The sequence below is a fragment of the Euprymna scolopes genome, chromosome 31 (genome assembly GCF_053919585.1).
Source record: "Euprymna scolopes isolate OS-2025 chromosome 31, ASM5391958v1, whole genome shotgun sequence".
Classification (NCBI taxonomy): Eukaryota; Metazoa; Mollusca; class Cephalopoda; order Sepiida; family Sepiolidae; genus Euprymna; species Euprymna scolopes.
This window is the reverse complement of record NC_136512.1, coordinates 10,494,378-10,517,195: the sequence shown is the minus strand read 5'-3', so window position 1 is coordinate 10,517,195 and position 22,818 is coordinate 10,494,378.

The following is a 22,818-nucleotide window of genomic DNA, read 5'->3' as shown; positions in this document are numbered from 1 at the left end:
TCGATCCATATATCCATCCGACCATACCTACCTACATACATCCATCCATCCATCCATACATACATACATAGATACATCCATACCTACATACATCGATCCATCCAGACATACATCCATACATCCTGACATGCATCGATACATACATCCATACACCCATCCATACATACATCTACATACATACATCCATACACCTAGACATACATCCATCCGAACATCCATACATACATCCATCCATTCATACATACATTCATAGATACATCCATCCAGACATCCACCCATCCATACATACATACATCCATACATCGATCCATCCATACATACATCTATCAATCCATACATACATCCGTACATACATCAATCAATACATACTTACATCAATCAATACATACATACATCAATCCATACATACATACATCAATCCATACATACATACATCAATCCATACATACATACATCAATCCATACATACATACATCAATCCATATATACATCAATCCGTCCACACATACATACATCCATATATACATACATAATCAATTCATACATAAATCCATTCTTACATACATACATACATACATACATACATACATCCAGACATACATCCCTACATACATATATCAATACATCCATCCATACATACATCCATCCATACATCCATCCATCCATACATCAATCCATCCATCAATCCATACATGCATACATCATCCATATATACATCCATACATCCATCTATCCATACATCCATCTATCCATCTATCCATACATACATATATACATACATCAATCCAGCCATCCATACATTCATCCATCCATGCCTTCATACATACATCTATACATCAATCAATCCATAAATCCATCCCTACATACATACATACATGCACCCAGACATAGATCCATCCATCCATCCATCCATCCATCCGACCATACCTACCTACATCCATCCATCCATACATCCATCCATCCATCCATACATACATCCATACCTACATACATCGATCCATCCAGACATACATACATCCATACATACATACATACATCCTGACATGCATCGATACATACATCCATACACCCATCCATACATACATCTACATACATACATCCATACATGCTTACATCCATCCACCTAGACATACATCCATCCGAACATCCATACATACATACATCCATTCATACATACATCCATAGATACATCCATCCAGACATCCACCCATCCATCGATTTATCCATACATCTATCAATCCATACATACATCCGTACATACATCAATCAATACATACATACATCAATCAATACATACATACATCAATCAATACATACATTCATCAATCAATACATACATACATCAATCCATACATACATACATCAATCCATACATACATACATCAATCCATATATACATCAATCCGTCCACACATACATACATCCATATATACATACATAATCAATACATACATAAATCCATTCTTACATACATCCATACATACATATATCCAGACATACATCCCTACATACATACATCTATCCATACATACATACATCCAGACATACATCCCTACATACATATATCAATACATCCATCCATACATACATCTATCCATACATACATACATCCAGACATACATCCCTACATATGATAACCATAAGGGCATTTCACAACGGCGATTTACCCATCGCCTTCCTTTTTTAATTTATTCTCCATTTTTTAATACATCTTTCTTAACAAACATTCATACATATTCTTCACGTGTCACGCTCATACATTAATTCCATAGCTAATATTATATACTGACCCAACGGGTCACGGGTAGTCTATTATTACTATAGATTTTAATGTTTATCGTATGTTTTGATGTTGTAGTAACAAGATCCAACGGAGGTAACTGGAATCGACTATTTTTATCAAGTAAATACATATTTCCATTTTCTAACACTTTTTACAAAAAAAAAATAGATTTTAGCACATCTTTTACTGAATTAATCTTTCGTCATCTCTATATAAATAAAATGAACTCATTTTTTCTCGTCTGATTTTGACATTAATAGGATTAAAAATCAAGATATTTCATGCAAATATAATATGCACAAACGGCAGAACAATATCTGAGGTGTGTTATAGGCTTATTATTTCTCAAATTCCTCGATAATCTTAGATTTCTATATTTTTCTGCTGAGAAGTCACGGCCAAAATCGGTTAAGATCAATGGAAGTGGTAAAATATTTTCTCTCTAATAAATTCCTCCTCCCCCTGCCACCACTTAACACCGTTTGGGTATCGTTCACAAGGAATAGTTGAGAAGAGAACACCGGTTTGGCTTCATAGTTCTTTCATGTGAAGTTATTTAAAATCACTAAACTAAGCTGCAGTGCTCTGTGGCGTAGTGGTTAGCGTGCTGGACAATTCACATTATATTTTCACGTTCGCGCCGACTTAACGTAGTCGTTTTTTTTTTGTTTTGTTTTTTCCTAAACAACTGGAATGGACTTTTCCTGGTGGCCGAACTGTTAACGTTGCAGATATTTTTTTGTTTTTTTTTCACTTTATTTTCCTACTTTTACTCATGACTCCGGGTTTGATCCTTCCTACTTACCTACCATAACATTTTTAACCCCCCCCCCGTCCCGGAAACAAACACTCGGGCAACGCCGGGTACCCCCGCTAGTTTATAATAATTTCGACATTTTCCTAGTTTCAATATTTATTGTCGATAAGTAGAATTCTATTGTTTACATAATCAAAATCAAAACATCGGCGAATGGAGTTCCGGACATTTTCAAACTGCTAATCGAATTGGAATTTTCTTGTGATCATATTTTTAATAGTTTTAACCAAATAATTTTAACAAATTATCTAAAAATAATAAACACAAACCTCGCGAGAAAAATATTGTTTCAGAAATCAACAGGCATCGAAAATTCGTTCATATCATCACGCGTTTTTATTTTCTGATTTTTTAAAAATTTCTACCAGATATCTGATTTTCAGTTTATTTTATACGTAAAAATCTTCCGTTAGATTTATAGTTTGAGATATTCGATTTAATAATTATTAAAAGATTTATATATATTTGACCTTGCCTTTCTCATTGCATCTACTAACGACATTTTTATGAGAAATTTAGATTTTAAATCGAAAATTACCATGGCGCCTTCATTTAATTAATACATTATTATGGAAAAGTGTTCGTTGTAATCTTTCCTTCACCAAAAACTGACTTTCGCAAAAAACTAAATTGAAAGTTTTATGCTTGAATATTTATTAGTGTTAGGACGATTTGTAAATTTTTTTCCGGTTTGAGGAAAATGTTGATTAACGATTCCGATTCCCGTGGAATTGTTGTTTTGAAATACATATTATAATTTATAATCGAAAAATTATATAATCGAAATTTTTGTGTAGCGAAAAAATTGGGTACAGCAAAAAGTGGAAATACAATTAAGGGAATTTCGAAAACGATTTGATTTTTCATTTTGTAAAATTTTTTTCATCTATAAATATAAAAGCGAAAATTTATGTATGTATGTATGTATGTTCGCTTTTCCTCGATGTCCACAAAAGGCTTCTTTCAAACAAGCGCTTGCTAACTTCACAACTTTTTAAAACTTTTTATATCATTTATAAATTGTAATATCTACGAATTATCCAAGGAGCTCGCCTCTCTATTTAATTTTATTGACTTTCTAACGTTAATTATTCCACATTTCCCGCATCGGCACGCGTTACATTCGGTTTTCGGTATAAAAAAAAGCGAAACTCGACCCTAATAACAGCCCCCCCCCCGCTTCAAAGTGTAGTATCTGTTCCAACAGATGCTGCAAAGCTATGACTAGCAAAGACCAGCTATGACTAGCTAAGACCATATGTGGGGCCAATCACACATATCTAAACTTGGTCACTAAAGGGGCAACCTTTCATACCAACAGTTTCTAATCCAGCTCCCATTTCCCACCTATCGGGAGCTGGTGCCCCCCTTCCTTCCATCTCCACATTAAAAAACGGCCTTGTGCCTAATTTGCTCAGTGGAGAAGCAAATAAATACAACAGCCCCCCCGGCTTCGGCGGCACGGGGACAAGATCAAAGTGTAGTATCTGTTCCGACATATACTGCAAAGCTATGACTAGCAAAGACCAGCTATGACTAGCAAAGACCATATGTGGGGCCAACCCCACATATCTAAACTTGGTCACTGAAGGGGCAACCCTTCATACCAACAGTTTCTAATCCAGCTCCCATTTCAAACCTCTCGGGAGCTGGTACCCCCTTTCCATCCCCCCTCCCCTATCGCCACATTAAAAAACGGCCGTGTGCCTAATTTGCTCGGTGGGGGAGCAAATAAATACCATCTCTGTGGCACGGGGGACAAGATCAAAGTGTAGTATCTGTTCCGGCAGATACTGCAAGCTATGACTAGCTAGGACTAGCTATGACTAGCAAAGACCAGATGTGGGGGCAACCCCACATGTCTGACCTTTAACCAGCTCCCATTTCCCACCTCTCGGGAGCTGGTCCCCTTTTCCCCTCCCCCCTCCCTTCACTCCTCACATTAAAAATCGGCCTTGTGCCTAATTTGCTCGGTGGGGGAGCAAATAAATACCATCTGTTCCGACGGATTCTGCAAGCAAAGGCTAGCTATGACTAGTAAAGACCATATGTGGGTGTAACCCCATATATCTGAACTTGGTCAATGTAGGGATCACCCTACAGACCACAGTTACTATCCAGCTCCCATTTCCAACCTTTCAGGAGCTGGATCCCCCTTCCCCCCTCTCTCTCAAAAACGGCCTTGTGCCTAATTTGCTCAGTGGGGAAGCAAATAAATACAACAACCCCCCCGCCCTCTCCAGCCGCCCCCCTCCCTCCGTTGCACAGGGGACAAGATCAAAGTGTAGTATCTTTCCGATAGATGCTGCAAGCAAATACTAGTTATGACTAGCAAAAACCATATGTGGTGGTAACCCTACATATCTGAACTTGGTCCATGTAGGGATCACCGTACAGACCACAGTTACGATCCAGCTCCCATTTCCCACCTCTCGGGAGCTGGTGTCCCCTTTCCCTCCCCCCTCCCCTCCATCTCCACATTAAAAAACGGCCTTGTGCCTAATTTGCTCAGTGGGGAAGCAAATAAATATCACAGCCACCCCCCCCCACCGCTTCGGCGGCACGGGGGACAAGATCAAAGTGTAGTATCTGTTCCGACAGATGCTGTAAAGCTATGACTAGCAGAGACCAGCTATGACTAGCAAAGACCATATGTGGGGCCAACCCCACATATCTGACCTTGGTCACTAAAGGGGCAACCCTTCATACCAACAGTTTCTAATCCAGCTCCCATTTCCCACCTCTCGGAAGCTGGTACCCCTTTCCCTCCCCCTTCCCTCCAGCTCCACATTAAAAAACGGCCTTGTGCCTAATTTGCTCAGTGGGGAAGCAAATAAATCCAAACAGCTCCCCCGCTTTGGCAGCACGGGGGACAAGATAAAAGTGTAGTATCTGTTCCGACAGATACTGCAAGCAAAGACCCTATGTGGGGGCGACACCACAGATAACCCCTTGGTCAATGTAGGGGCAACCCTTCATACCAATTGTCACTATCCAGCTCCCCTACTCCCTGGGGAGTTGTTCCCCATTTCCCCTTCACTCCTCACTTTAAATATCGGCATTGTGCCTAATTTGCTCAGTGGGGGAGCAAATAAATACCTCAAAGTGTAGTATCTGTTCCGACGGATGCTGCAAGCAAAGACTACCTATGACTAGCAAAGACCATATGTTGGAATAACCCCAGTTACTATCCAGCTCCCATTTCCCACCTCTCGGGAGCTAGATCCTCCTTCCCCCCCTCTCTCTCTCCACATTAAAAAACGGCCTTGTGCCTAATTTGCTCAGTGGGGAAGCAAATAAATCCCAACAGGCCCAAATAGTTCCGGGGACCAGCGACAAGATCAAAGTGTAGTATCTGTTCCGGCAGATGCTGCAAGCTATGACTAGCAAAGATCATATGTGGGGGTAACCCCAAATATCTGACCTTGTCACTGTAAGGGCAACCCTTCATACAAACAGTTTCTAATCCAGCTCCCAATTCCCACCTCTCGGGAGCTGGTCGCCCCTTTCCCTCTCCCCTCCCCCTCTCTCCACATTAAAAAACGGCCTTGCGCCTAATTTGCTCAGTGGGGAAGCAAATAAATCCAACAGGCCCAGAGCCAGTTTGGTCAATGTCGACTTCGTCATATCAGACTGTAGCTTTAATTTTGAGACGAGGGAGCGGGTTTTTAAAAACAAGCAAACCCATTTATTCAAAACTGTCCCGCACAAAATCGTAACTGCTGAATACCTATTATCGCCGTCACGTCAATCAAAAACGCGCACCTGTTTGTTTTCAAACACTTTACTATTTTCCAACTGCGCGTCGTCAACGCTTCGGCTTTTTTTCGCATACCCTGAAAACATCCGGGCAACGGCGGGTACCCCTCGCTAGTCTATATATATAAAAGCGAAAATGTGTGTATGTATGTTTGTGTGTCTGCTAAAAACTTTTGACATACACAACAAAAATTCAGAAACCTTGTCTCCTATGAAAGCCCCACCTTCCGGACGACAAATATCGAAAAATTGGCCCAAAGTGACCATCAGATGTGCGTCAACTGATCGATTTTCTGCAGAAGGGGGCCCCCAAAAAAGTGACATTTTAATGTTAAACATTACATATTTTTAAATCGATTTATAACTGCCCCAAAAAATACGGCCGCCAAGTCTTCTACATAAAGTATACACGCGGCCGTTTATTGTGTCAACTTGTATTTAAAACCCGCTGAGTCATGTCACGTGATCTTGACGTCAGCAACCTCTAATGGCGGTCTTAATTTACAATTTAAAAATGTTGTTATAGGTAAAAAAAAATAATTAAAGCTAAACTATGAACTTCTACGCTATGGCAACGTTAACAAAGTTGGTAATCGTGAAGAAAGAGAGAGCCTGTTTCCTCCGTTTGACTATAGGTGGCGTTAATGTCTGTCCACCCAGTTACGGAAGCACAAAATGTATATAATGGCACCGTTGAAATAAAAATAAATGTTTAATTTTAAACATGTTTTTTTTGTTTGTTTGTTTTTTGCAAACATATTTAAGTTTGTTTTTGTTGTTTTTTTCAAACATTTACGTTTGTTTTTTTGTTGTTGTTTTTGCAAACATATTTAAGTTTTATTTTTCCAAACATTTACGTTTTGTTGCTAGTTTATTTTCAAAACTTTACGTTTTTTTTTTGTTTTTACGTTTTTTTTGTTGTTTTTTTTTTGCAGGCATAAACTAAATATTTTTGAAATATTTTTCTTTTAGAAAAGTTTGCTTATGCACTTATTGTACCGCGCTATTTTTTTTTTTTTATAGTAGTTTCAAGTAATATTCAGGTTTTACAATATCCCTTTTCAAACATATATATATATAAATACTCGCGGAAAAAGTAAAATAAGTCCAGAAAAATTAAGAAAAAAGAGGGGGGGGTCAATAAAAAAAAAGATAAAAGAAAAAACGTTGACTTTTTTTATTATAAGAACGTAAAAAATACTCGCGGAAAAACGGTTGTACCCATAAATATGTTTAAAAGAAAAATATAGCAAAAACATTTAATTTATGCTTGCAAAAAAAAAAATATATTAAAATTAAAACAAAAATAACGTAAATGTTTGAAAATAAACCAGCAACAAAACGTAAATGTTTGGAAAATAAAACTTAAATATGTTTGCGAAAACAAAACAAAATAAAACTTAAATATGTTTGCAAAAAAAAAAAAAAAAAAAAAAACATGTTTAAAATTAAAACATTTATTTTTATTTCAACGGTGCCATTATATACATTTTGTGCTTCCGTAACTGGGTGGACAGACATTAACGCCACCTATAGGCAAACGGAGGAAACAGGCTCTCTCTTTCTTCATGATTACCACAAAGTTATTACCACATTCAAAATAGTAAGACTCGATAGTTAAACGAAAAATAATAAGCCAAACATGTGAAGTAAAAAAAAAATACGTTTACAAAAAATATTAACGAATGAAGTTTTTAAAAATAAAACCAGCCAGACCCACTTTTCCAGTCTTGAGAGAGAGAGAGAGAGAGAGAGAGATTCGACAGGGGGGAGGGTCAACAACGCATGCGTCAGATGATGTCATGACGTCGTGACCTGATTTATTTTAAATAGTTGATTAACCGAACAAACTTCATATACGTCGCTTTAGCTCAGGTAGTTAAGGGTTGGTTCATTATCTATACGTTTTGGGTTCGAATCGTGGTGTGAGATTTTTTTGATTTTTTTTTTCGATTTTTTACATTTAAATATTGAACCCTGTATTATTTAAGCTTACATCGTCATCGTCGTCGTCGTAACGCTCGACGACTTTCAAACATCTTTCACTTCTGGCTGGCCGATTTTATTTTCAAACTTCGCCTCAGGGGTTCGGCTTCGATCCTAACCCCCCCTCCCCGACTTTTTTTTTATTTAACACCACACACCCCTACAAACACCCGGCAACGCCGGGTATCCCTCGCTAGTTAAAGATAAAAGTCAAAACAAATATTTTAACTGTGAATTAAACATGCACCATGAAATTAATAACAATCAATTTCAAGAGTTATTTTATATATTAAAAAATATAAGAAAAAGAGTGGACGTACACGACTGATACACCTGTAGTGAAATACGCATCGGCTCCGATGTTGTACGTTGTTCGACTGAGGGAGAAGTTATTATTTTTACACAGAAAGATATTTTGCGTGTGTTACCAAGTTTATTTATTTATTTTGGCTTGGAATTTGCGCATGATTTTTCTTATGATTTTATCTGTTTTATTTTTTATTTTTTTTATGAATATATATTTTTGCCAGAGTTCATATAATTATGAACAGGAAAATTGGGTAAAGTCAAAATGGAATCGGCGCTATTTTTAAATATTATTTTCAAGTTTAATTATGTTCACGGGACTATAAAACATTCCCAAAATTTTGTGGATCCGCTTACTGGTGTTTGCACCAAAAATATTGAAGCCTACTGGTCTCGTATTAAAAGAAGACTGAAATACATATAAGGGATCAGTAGGAGAAATGAAATGGCCTCATGTCGATTAGGCAATGTATATAGAGGCTTATAACATGAAAAGTGAAAAATATTAGATAATAGTGAAACATTTTAATCGCATGTTCATGAAAAATATGGCAATTAAAAAAATCCCAATAAGTTTTGGGGAAAACATGTTTTGAACAATTTTAAATTTTTATTTTGGAATAAAAAGATAATTATATAAACAAAAACAGTAATGTTCTCATCGAGTAGTTTTTATTTTAACCAAGAAAAATAAAGGTACTCATGCACTTATTGAGCCGTGCTGAAACAATGAGATTATTTAGAAAGTTATTCTTAACGTGGGGAGAAGAGGGTGTTGTGTACCTATTCTGTACACCTAACAATTTAATAAAAACAGGTATCGTAATTTTCTTGTTAATAATTACATCAACTCCGATAAAAAAATGTCCATCCCCCCCAAAAAAAACATAAAATCATAACAAAAATCGTTGAATTTTAGCTAAGAAAAAAAATAAAGGTACTCATGCACTTAGAGTCGTGGTGAAAATAATGCATTTATTGAGCTTCGTGCGGAAAATTTATGTAAACAACCAGTGAAGCTACTAAAAAGTAACCCTTTTAAATTAAGATGGATATAAACCATATTTTTTAAATTAATTTCTTAATTTTATTAAAAACAAAATGTAAATACGTATAAACAAAATATTTCAGAAAATAATTTCTTATTTTTAAATAAAAATTGATTATAAAGAATTTAAAAAAATAATTATTGAAAAATATTGCAAAGTGTTTACATAGCTGGTTCTTTCGGATAATAGGGGCACCTGAAACCTCCAATCCAAAACGAAAAAAGCGTTAGTTTTTTTTTTTTTACTATTTTAAAGCGCTTTTTTTTTTTTTTGAAAGCTTGAAACACAAGTAGTGGCTTGAAAGACAATGGCGCATGGCGGAAATGCTTCAGGATTTAAATGTATTGTAATGCTTTTATGGTGGTCGATAAGCTTTTTTAAGCCGCCACATTACTTCTCATTTACTTGCCTCCCCACGAGGGCAGAGTTAGACACAACGCCGGTTTTTCATGAAGAGAAGCATTTATTACTAAAAAACGAAATGGTGAAATATAAAAAAGCAAGTTAAACTAAAAGTAAAAAAGAAATTTTAATTTAAAGAATTAAATAAAGAAAAAATTCAAAGAAATTTCGAAACTCATTAAGATAAATAAAGATTACCTTTAAAGTAGTTAATAAAATTTTTGTACATGTTATGAAAAGTTCCATGACGTTTTTTATCATAAGTTTTTGACAGCATTAATCTTTAAACAAACAGTTCACTTAAAAATATAAGAGAATCGTAATGACAGAATAGTAAATATAAGGTATTTTCTTAATGATGCCATTCCGATTCCCCCTAAAATACATGATTCTTACGATTAACGATTAATAGTCCCCCACTATTTATAGAAAATTATTGCAAAGTGTTTACATAGCTGGTTCTTTGGTATAATAGGGGCGCCTAAAACCTCCAATCCAAAACGAACAAAAGCGTTAGTGTTTTTAATATTTTGAAGCGCTTCCTTCTTTTGTTAAAGTTTGAAACACAAGTAGTGGCTAGTTAACTAAGAAAAACAATGGCGCATGGCAGAAATGCTTCAGAGTTTAAATGTATTGTAATGTTTTTATGGTGGTCGATAAGCTTTTTTTTTTTACTTCTCATTTACTTGCCGCCCCAGTTCGGTTTTTAATGTAGAGAAGCATTTATTACTAAAAAACGAAATGGTGAAATATAAAAAAGCAAGTTAAACTAAAAGTAAAAAAGAAATTTTAATTTAAAGAATTAAATAAAGAAAAAATTCAAAGAAATTTCGAAACTCATTAAGATAAAGATTACCTTTAAAGTAGTTAATAAAATTTTTGTACATGTTATGAAAAGTTCCATGACGTTTTTTATAAGTTTTTTGACAGAATTAATCTTCAAACAAACAGTTCAACTTAAAAATATGAGAGAATCGTAATGATAGACTCGTAAATCTAAGGTATTTTTTTAATGATGCGATTCTGGTTCCCCCTAAAATACACGATTCTTACGATTTCGATTAATTGTCCCACCACTAATATTCATATATTTTTAATTTGAATTTGTTCGATTTTTCAATATGAGTTTAACGGTGTGTTTTTTGCTGATCGTTGTTTGTATTATAAGATCACAAAAACAACCAGGAAAAAAAAAACGCATCGTTTTTTTTTTTTTTTTGTATTTTTTTAGATTTGATCCACCTCCACAATTTTCTTTTAAATGACACCTTTTATAGGTTTTCAATTATGCTGAATACGAAAACCACATTGAAATTTTGCAGAAATAATTAGTTATCGAGATATAAAAATTTATATTATGCATTGTATTCTTTGGCGGACATTTTTTTCTGATCGTTTTTTGATCATAAGATCACAAAAACGATCAGAAAAAAAAACACATCGTCAAACTCATGTTTAAAATCGAACAAATTCAAACAAAAAACTCATACAAATTTGTTGAATTTTTCCTTTTAGTAATATTTTGTCATAGTTTTGCTTATACATATTTAACGATGATTACTTTTTAAGTAAAAAATATTTTAATGTCGAAAAAAAGAACAAATTTTTATCAACGGAAGTTTTTAGTGATTAATAAAATTGAATAAATAAAAACTAAAATATATATTGTATTTTATTAATGATTGGTATTAATTAATTTATTTATTCTGTCAGTCATTTTTCTCTATTTTTAACAGTAAAAACTAAAGTTATAACGTTCACATTTTAACAATTGTAAATAAAAAACACGGGGCGATCAAGATCGATGAGATATGTAAATAATAAAAAAAAAATATGATTTTATAATTACCTTCAGGAGATTTAATTCCACCTTTAGCGGATGCTCCATTTTCTTTTCCTGAACATGTAGTTAATTTGGAATCCATGTTGAACCCGAGGTAGGTGTAAAGAAATATGCAAATTTCACTGAAAACGACCAAGAAAAGAGGAGCTAATAACTTATGTCCGTCTCCGTTTAAATCTATCGCAGGACTGTTGGAATAGAAAAAGGCACGTGACCCCGGCTGACCAATCAGAACGCTGTACAATGCTTGTGCGCTCACTCCGCAGATAGTCGAGGTTCTTACTATCAACTAATAAAAGTATTTTAAAATATAAAAAAATATAATCAAATTTGATATTTTATTTTACAAAATATATATATATTTTACAAAAAAAAATATTTATATATTCTGAGAAAATAAAGTCAAAAAGACTGTCGAGATGATTATCAGCGCTAGGTCGTAAAGACACGTGACCTAGGAAAAGATGGCGGTAGTAGTGTCTGAATCGTTGGGAAAATCGCCATTGCAAATTTCACACCCCAAAGACTAAACTGCGAATAAAATATAAAAAAAACTCGTAATTTATGTTTTTTTAAAGTGGGTTTATTTTCTTTATGGAATATACTTGTAAAATAAATTATTAAAGTTGTTTCACACATAATAAAAATATTATTTTTTATTTGTTAAAAAAACCGTGTTGACAAAATATCCGCTCGCGGTGATTGGATACGCTGACATTTTGTCTACACGGTCTTTTAACAAATAAAAAATATTTTTATTATGTTTTAAATAACTTTAATAGTTTATTTTGGATTATATTTCATAAAAAAAATAAACAACCATAAAATAAATAAACAATCCACTTTAAAAAAATGAAATTACGAGTTTATTTTATATTTTATTCGCAGTTTTTTTGTTGGGGGGTGTACAAAAATTCTGCCAAAATTCTGACACTGTTACCCTATCGATGATCTCTTCACAATGAATTAAACATGGCATGGCTTGTCGTAGTTTCTTATTCTTGCTAATGAAATTGAAATTTCAATCTATTTCATTATTTACCAATTGAAAGTTTGTTTATGTTTAATAAACCTGAATTATTTATTCAAAAATGCATGTATGTCAGCCCGATATTTATGTATGAAAATATATATTGGAATAAAATGTACAAAATAATTATCGATCTCCCTCAGAAAAATTAGATCGCATATTTGTTCAAATTTATTCGTTTTCTTTCACGTTTTTGTCATTTGTATCGAATATCTATTTGGTCTTTACTTAAAAAGTTCTATAAAAATTTAATTAAAAAAAAAGTTCATTATATTTCATATGCAATCCTAGACAAAAAACAGAATATATAACATCTCATATATTCCCTGTTCCTTTTCCACACTAAACCACCATTTCCCTACCTCTGGTTCGCGTGATTCCTCAAGACAGTGTCAACATTGCTTATACGAAATCATTCCCTTACATATTAATAATTTTTCAAACTTGGGTTTCATTTCAAAAATATGCTTAAGTTCAAGTCTTCTTTTTCTTTCATCTATCTACGTGTAACAACCTACCAAGGGAGGTAATGCTGTCTTATCATATCCAAGTTTTAAATCGATTGGAAATACATGAATGAAGGTATATAGTATTTATGTGATTAAATGAAGTATAAGCGATGCTCTTTGGGTAAATAATTCGAGCAGAGGTATTTCGGACGATGTCAAAAGATCGTTAAACTCATGACTCACAGAGCAGCAACCGATAGCGTAGTGGTTAGGAACCGTAACTGTCTTACAGACGGTCGGGTTTCAATCCTGGCTTGAGGTAGTTGCCAGTCTAGCTGCACTGATGAGCTGTCAAACAGCGAAACAGTACTGTATGTGGGTGACTAATATATATATATATATATATATATATATATATATATATATATACATACATACATATATTGTATGTATGTTAGTCATCCACATACAATCGAACAAAATTCAAACGAAAAATTTAACTCACGGAAAACAAATCATGAACAAATTTCTCTGTCACTCTCTGTATGCATATAATATATATATATATATATGAAGATAGAGATTTTTTTAACTTTTTGTTTTCCGTGAGTAAATTTCTTCAAATAATTTTTGGGGCGAAATAATGGACTAGAAAGTACATTTAATACATGTTAATGAATGTATGACGATATGTATTTATACATGTCTTGTTGTACTTTGATATTTTTGCAAATAAAATATTTTATTCGGTTTTTTATTTGCTAACAAATCGTCTTTTGTCTAAAGTCATGGATACACGACGTTGCCCGTTGTCGAGTAATGTCATATGATATAGTTTTCATGCACTGATGAGCTGTCAAACAGCGAAACAGTACTGTATGTGGATGACTATATATATATATATATATATATTGTATGTATGTTAGTCATCCACATACAATCGAACAAAATTCAAACAAAAAAATTTAACTCACGGAAAACAAATCATGAACAAATTTCTCTGTATGTATATAATATAATATAATATATATATATATATATATATATGATTTTTTTTTCATGTTTTGTTTTCCGTGGGTAAATTTCTTCAAATAATTTTGGGGCGAAATAGTGGACTAGAAAGTACATTTAATACTACATGTTAATGAAGGTATAACGATATGCATTTATACATGTCTTGTTCTACTTTGATATTTTTGCAAATAAAATATTTTATTGGGTTTTTTATTTGCTAACAAATCATCTTTTGTCTACACTCATGGATATACGACGTTGTCGGTTAACAACAGAATGCAGTAGATTAAGTAGAATTTGATTATATTAGATAACTGTCGAGTAATGTCATATGATATAGTTTTCATGAGAAAACGTTTATGTCACATTTGATCTTTAGTTAAATGTATTTATCAAAATTAAATTTTATTTAAGATATTTCAATTTGTCCATTGCAAACAACTTTACCAGTGAATAATAATTAACAGTTCTCAGTTGAACTCTCATCGGTCCAGCATAACATCTCCCAACATTGGAAAAGCAGCATTTTATATCAGTGATTCTGCCCCGAGGAACAGCCAACTAGGGGAAGTATTTACAATGCTAAGCATATGAAAATTTATAATCTTTGTTTAATACTAGCAGAGCAAAAATAACAAAGAAAAAACGGTAAATTTTTTAAAGTTTGATCCCTATTATGACCTCTTAACATTTATTGTTTTGGGCTCAAATCAAGTTATTAAATTAGATTCATGTTCGAGGTACCTATATCTAAAATTTCAAGTGTTTAGACCAAAAATTGTCGGTGGCGTTCGGTAGACTTCTCAAAGGTCAAATCTTTGAACTTTGTCTCCTTTACTGCCAAATTTCTGGCCGAAAACCGATCACATATTTTCCAAAATCTCAGTACTCTGTATCAAATTTCGAGACTGTAGGGTAAAAATTGGCAGTTATTGCATAGGGAAATGTACACACACACACATAGACACAGACAGACACATAGACACGTTCACTTTTATAGATATATAGATTAGAATTAACATAAATCCTGCTTTTTGCGAGGCACAATATATACTTAATTTAATTTTAAACTAATTATCATTTGTATAAAAAAAATAGACAAAAAATAGAATGAATCAAGTACACGTCTTTTTGAATATCTTTTCCACACTTTTCCAAATCTCCTTCCCCGTCTCGATCTTACCTCCTTAAAACAATGTCAACATTCCTATACTGAATTATCTCCCTTAAGTATCAGTAGTTTACTTTTCCAAATTTGAGTTCTATTAAACAAATTATTATTAAGTATAAGCCTTCTCTTTTTTTCCATATAACAGTCTACTACGGGTGGGAATTACAATATTTATCACATAAAGGTTTTAAAATCACCTTAAAGTACATTGAAAATATTCATTTCATTATTACATATTTATTTATTGCGGACTATTATTCTCATCTAAGAAAGATGAGGATAATAGTGAGCAATGAATGAAAAATCAGATAATAAATAAACGTGGTTCCAGGTGAGAATTGTCTGAGGGTAGTGGTTTTAATCCTACTCAAAGCCGGCCAGAGGCTTACTTGGCCAAAACGTGGGAGTAATTGCTGAGAATGCACTTAGGAAATTCGGAGTTCCTATCCCGTTGCGGTTACCACCTGACGAAGGCCAGATGAATAGTTGGCCGAAACGTCGTGAAACAACAACTAATAAAGATGATTATAATAGTCTGCAATAAATACATTAAATAATACTCATCTCTCTAATGAATTCCAATTAAATATAATAATATTGCATGCTTAATTTACCGTTGTTTGATTTCATTTCTGTGAATCATTATATGTAACACCAAGACTTCTTTATTTCAGGGCATAAAATGTTTTTTTTCATTTGATTTTAATTATTAAAAAAAAATAAAAATAATCTTTCATATAGAAGTATATAAAATAAAATTGATAAAATGTATACCTTACGTCTCCTCCTAAACCCTCTTTCTTATCCACACTTTTCTTATTTACCTCTGACAATCTTGATTCCTTAACCTTTACTCCTGTTCTGAAATGGAACGCGTACATCAAGTCTGTTGCCAAGGTCGCTGGAAAGATGGTGGGATCCTTCTACCGCTCCAGAAGATATCTCACTACTGATGCAATTCTCTATCTATATAAAAGCCAAGTACGTCCAAGGATGGAATACTGTTGCCATATCTGGGTAGGAGCTGCTACAAACAGCCTAACCTGCCTTCACAGAGTACAAAATAGACTTCATGGCTTAGTGGGGGATGCCCTTTTCTCTACCCCGCAACCTCTCTCCCACAGAAGGGACGTTGCGAGCCTATCCTTGTTTTATCGTTTTTTCCGTGGCATCTGCTCGTCTGAGCTCCAATCTCTGGTCCCCCCTCGGCAATCTTTCACGAAAAACACCCGTCTAGCTGAATCCACTGTGAAAAATTTTCCCCACTCTTTATCTGTGCCTAAATCAAAACGTGGATTCCATGAACAAAGCTTTCTTAGAACTGCATGCCTGCTTCCCACCGGACTACAACTTGGATGTCTTCAAGTCCAACGTAAACAAATTCCTAATGAACCGCCCCCTTAAGTAAACACTTCATCAAATCTCCACACTAACGTAATGTACTTGCAATAACCTTATCCCTGATTGGCTTCCGGGCATTGATAAGTGGTGATCACTGTGTAAAAAAAAAAAAACTAAAAAGAAAACAATGTCAACATGGCCTATACTGAATTATCTCCCTTATCAGTAACTGACTTTTTCAAAGTTGAATTTCATTAAAGAAAATGATTATTAAATACAAATCTTTTCTTTTAATTAAGTATAACATACTACTGGGGATGAGAATCATAATTCTTACTATATGAAGGTTTAAAATTGCCTTTTAAATACATTAAAAATATTTATGTCAGTATTTACATATTTACTGTATCGTCGTTTGATTTCTTTTTTTTAGGGATATCAAGAATTCTTTATTTTGGGCCATAAAAGTTTTTTTCTTCTTTTTGACTTTAATTTTTTAAAACTTTAAAATAATATTTCGTATAGAAGTATAGCAAATAGAATTGATAAAATGTCTGCCTAACGTCTTTTAAGTCCTCTTTCTTACGCATCGTCTTTTTATACCTCTGACTATCCTAACTCCTTAAAACAATGTCCATATCACCTAGACTGAATTACCTCCCTTAGTTTACTTTTCTAAAGTGGAGTTTAATTTTTTTTAAATATATTAATTTTAAACCTTCGTTTTCTTTTCTTCTGCTCACATACGGGGGGTTTAATTACTTTAATTACATACCAGGGGTTTAATTACCAAGCTTATATCCAGATTTAAATCGCCTTAGCAATACATAAAAAATGTGTATAGTTTTATAACCATGTGTATTTTAATATGAATTGTTGCACTTTGATATTTTGGGAAATAAAATAAAATTGGGATCCATTTTCATTTTTTGCCGACAAATATTTTCTCTACCAGCGTGGATACACGGAGTTACCCAGTAGCAATAAAAAGGAATAGATCAAGAAGAATTTTGTTATATTAAGTATGTGTTTAATAGTATAATATGATTAGGTTTTCCTGAGAAGATCTTAATGTCGGATTCATTATTTCAAATTAAAATTTAGTGTATATATTAAGAATTTTTAATATACATGAATTTTTTTTTCATAAAATATACGTCACCTTGATAGATTTTATTTGAATATATTTGTTACAATAATTAATATTTCATATTTTATAATAATTTCTACGCTGAAAACATAACTCCAATGAAGATCGCATACCTGGTAGTATCCTGGCTTTTATATTTCACAATTCTGTCATTTGTATCAAACATATATTTAATTTTTGCTAAAATGTATTTATAAAAATTTAATTATTTTATTTGAGATATTTCATTTTGTAAATCGCAATCATTCTTGTCAGTGAATAATAACATTAGTCATTCGCGCTCTCCACAGATCCAGCAAAAAAAAAACAAACAAAAACCAAACTACTGCGATTCTTCACCATGGAACAGCCTACAAGGGGAGGTAATAACGATTATCAGCATATTCAGGGTTTAAGTGGCCTTACAAATACATAAAATAAATATGGTTGTATAATTATATGCTCCTTTACATGCCTTATTAATAGGGCTATGACAACAGCATATTCTTATTGTTTTGACTCTCGAGTATATATTCGACACAGTTAATCAACCGAGAACCACATCACTCTATATAAAACCATATGAGATATCAACACATACACACTAACGAGTGAAAACAATGAAAAGAATATGCTGTTGTTTAGCCCTACTTATGAAACATTGCTATTTTTACAAAGAGAATTCAATCTTGCTTTTCAAATTTATATTTTGTTTACAAGCAAGGATACACGGCGTTGCCCGATTGCATAAATTATGAGATAGAATAGATGTTTGTGTAACATCTCTTTTTTAATCACGTATCATTTAGCGTCTCTCTTTCAGTCTTTTAAGGCTACATAATCTTATCTCATCTCCCAATCTCTTGGTATTAATATATAATACATATATTATGAGAATGTATTATTCATATTTTCTTTTAACCATCTATAAAAATTCTTGTTTATCTTTAAAATCTTCATTCACTAATTACAATATCTATTATTCACGCTACTTGGCCTTTTGGCCAAGATCAAAGTGTAGTATCTGTTCTTTAGATGCTGCACTTCCATTTCTTGTTCTCTTTTAGTGGAGGAACAGTCCTTCACGGTGCATGACTTTGTAACCCCTTTTCTGATGAAGTTCGTTAGGTCCCCTAAAGTCTGGAAACACGGCTCGAATCCTCTGGTCCTTCCAAAGGGTTGTTACATTTAATCATGTATGCTGAAAGCGAATATCGAAGGCGCGGGCAGAAAATAAAACAGACACGTTAAATTCTACTCTACGAGAATTAATTCATGAACTTAATGTTTTTACAAATATCGTTCAATTCATAGTAAGTTTTCAAAAGTCCCAATCTCTCTTCACAGACAGTCATACCGTCTCTTTTTCAGTCTTTTTAGGACATAATCTTATCTCATTTCTTAATCTCTTTGTATTAATATGCAATACATAATTTATATATATTAGAATGTATTATTCATATTTTCTTTTAACCATCTATAACAATTCTTAACTTTAAAATCTTCATTCACTAATTACAATATCCATTATTCATGCAACTTGGCCTTTTGTCCTAGATCAAAGTATAGTATCTGTTCTTCAGATGCTGCACTTTACATTTGTTGTTCTCTTTCAGTGGAGTAACAGTCTTTCACGACTGAGACAGTTTTTTTTGTTTTTGTAACTTTTCTCCACGTTAAAAAACGACCCTGGTGTCTAACTCTGTCCCGTGGGGAGGCATTGTAAATAGGTACAATATCTATCTTCCTAATACCGAATTACCTCCCTTGCATATTACGAGTTTACTTTTCGGTTGTTTGATTTCATCTTTAAACTTATTAACGTCAGACATTCTGTAGTTTTTGCTCATAAAATATATTAGCAATTCATGAACTTAATGTTTTTACTAATACAGTTCAGTTTTCAAAAGTCCCAATCTCTCTTCACAGACTGTCATACGGGTGGAGGAGGGGTCACGTCTTCAGGGAACGGCGGGTCTCCACATGATCTGTGCTCCTCGGAATCAAAAAGTAATCGGGCTAATTTTCGATGTATCAACTCGATGTATTTGGGGTAGAAAGTTTCCTCAGTCAATCAAATCACGCTAACCCCCAAACTGCAGGTGTGCGATTCAACCCGCGATCTGAGATTCAATTTTAAAATCTCATGACACCTAAGGTCACCACCCATTACTCAGACAGTACAATATATTATTTTAACATCCTCACATTTCCTGATGTTGAGATTTTTAAAATAACAAAATATGTCAGGATTTCCAACCAAAAAGCAAGTATATCTATTTTGACAATGAATTAAAATATATATTTATATTCTCTATTTTAAATCCTCGGAATATCTGCCGTTACCCAAGATCGATTAAAGCTATCTTAGCATACCCGGCTCCCCAATGAGGGGCAATTCGCTCCCTCAAATTTATTATGTTACATTGAGTGATTTCTATAAAAAATTTAAAGTAGCTTAATGCTATTTCTGGAGCTATTTAAATAAAAAATGTCTTCATGCATTTTCAGAGCGATTTACATAAGTAATCGAAAATGGCTTCATGCCTTGTCTGGGGCGATTTACATGATACATTTCTAGTGTCTTAATACCTTGTCTGCAGAGATTTTCATTAAAATTTCAAGTGGCTTACTGCATTGTCTGGAGCGACTTTCATAGAAAATTCCAAGTGGCTTCATGCCATGTCAGGAGAAATTTACATAAGACATTTCAAGTGGCTTTATGCTTTCTTTGGAGCGATTTCCATAAAATATTTCAAATAAATTGATGCCTTCTCTGGAGCGATTTCCATAAAAAATTTAAGTGGCTTTATGCCTTGTCTGGAGCGATTTCCATAAAACATTTATTATAAGTTAATTCCTTCCATTGAGCTATTTCAATATAAAAAAATTTAGTGGATTGAAGCCCCGTCAAAAGCGATTTTAATAAAACATTTGAAGTGGCTCCATGCCTTGTCCGGAGCGATTCCCATAAAGTGTTATTCGAGGTTCATGCATTGTCTGCAGCGATTTCAATAAACATTTCAAGTAGCTTAATGCCTTATCTGGAGCGATTTCCACAAAAAAATTCAAGTGGTGACATGCCTTGTCTAGAGTGATTTCCATGTAAAATTTCAAGTGCTTTCATGCATTGTCTGGAGAAATTTCCATAAAAATTTCTAGTGGTTTCATACGTTGTCTGGGGCGATTTTGATTTACAATTTCTTGTTGCTTCATGCCTTGTCTGGAGCGATTTCCATATACAATTTATAGGGGCTTCATACCTTGTCTGGAGCTATTTCCATATAAAATTTCTCGTGATTTAATGCCTTGTCTGGAGTGATTTCGGTACTGGCTTCATGCTAGTCTCAAGCGATTTCCACAAAACAATTTCTAATGGCTTAATACTTTGTCTGGAGCAATTTTGATATAAAATTTTTAGTAACTTAATGGACTGTCTGGAGTGATTCCCGCAAACATTTCTACGGATTTCATGCCTTGCCTTGAGCGATTTCTATAAAACATTTCAAGTGGCTCTATGCTTTGTCTGAAGCGATTAACATAAAAATTTTCAAGTGGCTTCATGCCTTGTCTGGAGCAATTTCCATATAAAATTTTTGTTGGCTTCATGCTTCTCCTGGAGCGATTTTACTATACAATGTCTAGTGGCTTCATGCCCTGTCTGGAGCGATTTCCATATAAAATTTCTAATGGCTTTATGCCGTGTCTGGAGTAAATTCCATATAAAATTTCTAATGTCTTAATGCCGTGTCTGGAGTAATTTCCATAAAAAATTCAAGTGGCTTCATGCTTTGTCTTGAGCGATTTCCATATAAAATCTTTAGTGGATGCATGCCTTGTCTTAATAGATTTCTATAATAAATTTATAGTGGCTTCATGCCTTGTCTAGAGTGATTTACATATCAATTTTCTAGTGGCTTCATGTCTGTCTGGAGTGATTTCGTATAGCACTTTTCATGGCTTAATGGCTTGTCTGGATAGATTTTCATAATAAATTTATAGTGGTTTCAGGTCTTGTCTGGAGAAATTGTCACATAAAATTGTTAGAGCTTTCATGTCTTGTCTGGATAGATTTCCATAGTAAATTTATAGTGGCTTCATGCCTTGTCTTGAGCGATTTCCAGAAAAATTTCACGTGGCTTCATGTCCTGTCTGGAGCGATTTTCATATAGAATTTCTAGTGCCTTAATGATTTGTCTGGAATTCTGCCCATAAAGCATTTAAATCAGCTTCATGCGGCGTCTGGGGTGATCTCAATAAAACTTACGAGTGGCTTTATGTCTTATCTAAATCGATTTCCCTAAAATCTTTCAAGTGGCTTCATGCCTTTTCTAGAGAGATTTCCATGAGATATTTTAAATGGATTCATGCCTTCTCAAAGCGATTTCCAAAAAATATTTCAAGTGTTTTCATGCCTTTTCTCGAGAGATTTCCGTATAAAATTTTTACTTGCTTCAAGCCTTGTCTGGAGCAATTGCCTTATAAAATTTCTAGTGGCTTCATGTCTTGTCTGGCGCGATTTCCATATAATTTTTCTAGTGTCTTAAAGCCTTGTCTGGAGTGATTTCAATAAAAATTTCTAGTGACTTCATGCCTTGTCTGGAGGGATTTTCATATAAATTTTCTAGTGGCTTCATGCTTTGTCTGAAGCGATTCTAATATAAAACTTTTAGTGATTTGTATGTCTTGTCTGGCACGATTTCCATATAACTTTTGTAGCTGCTTCATGCCTGTCTGGA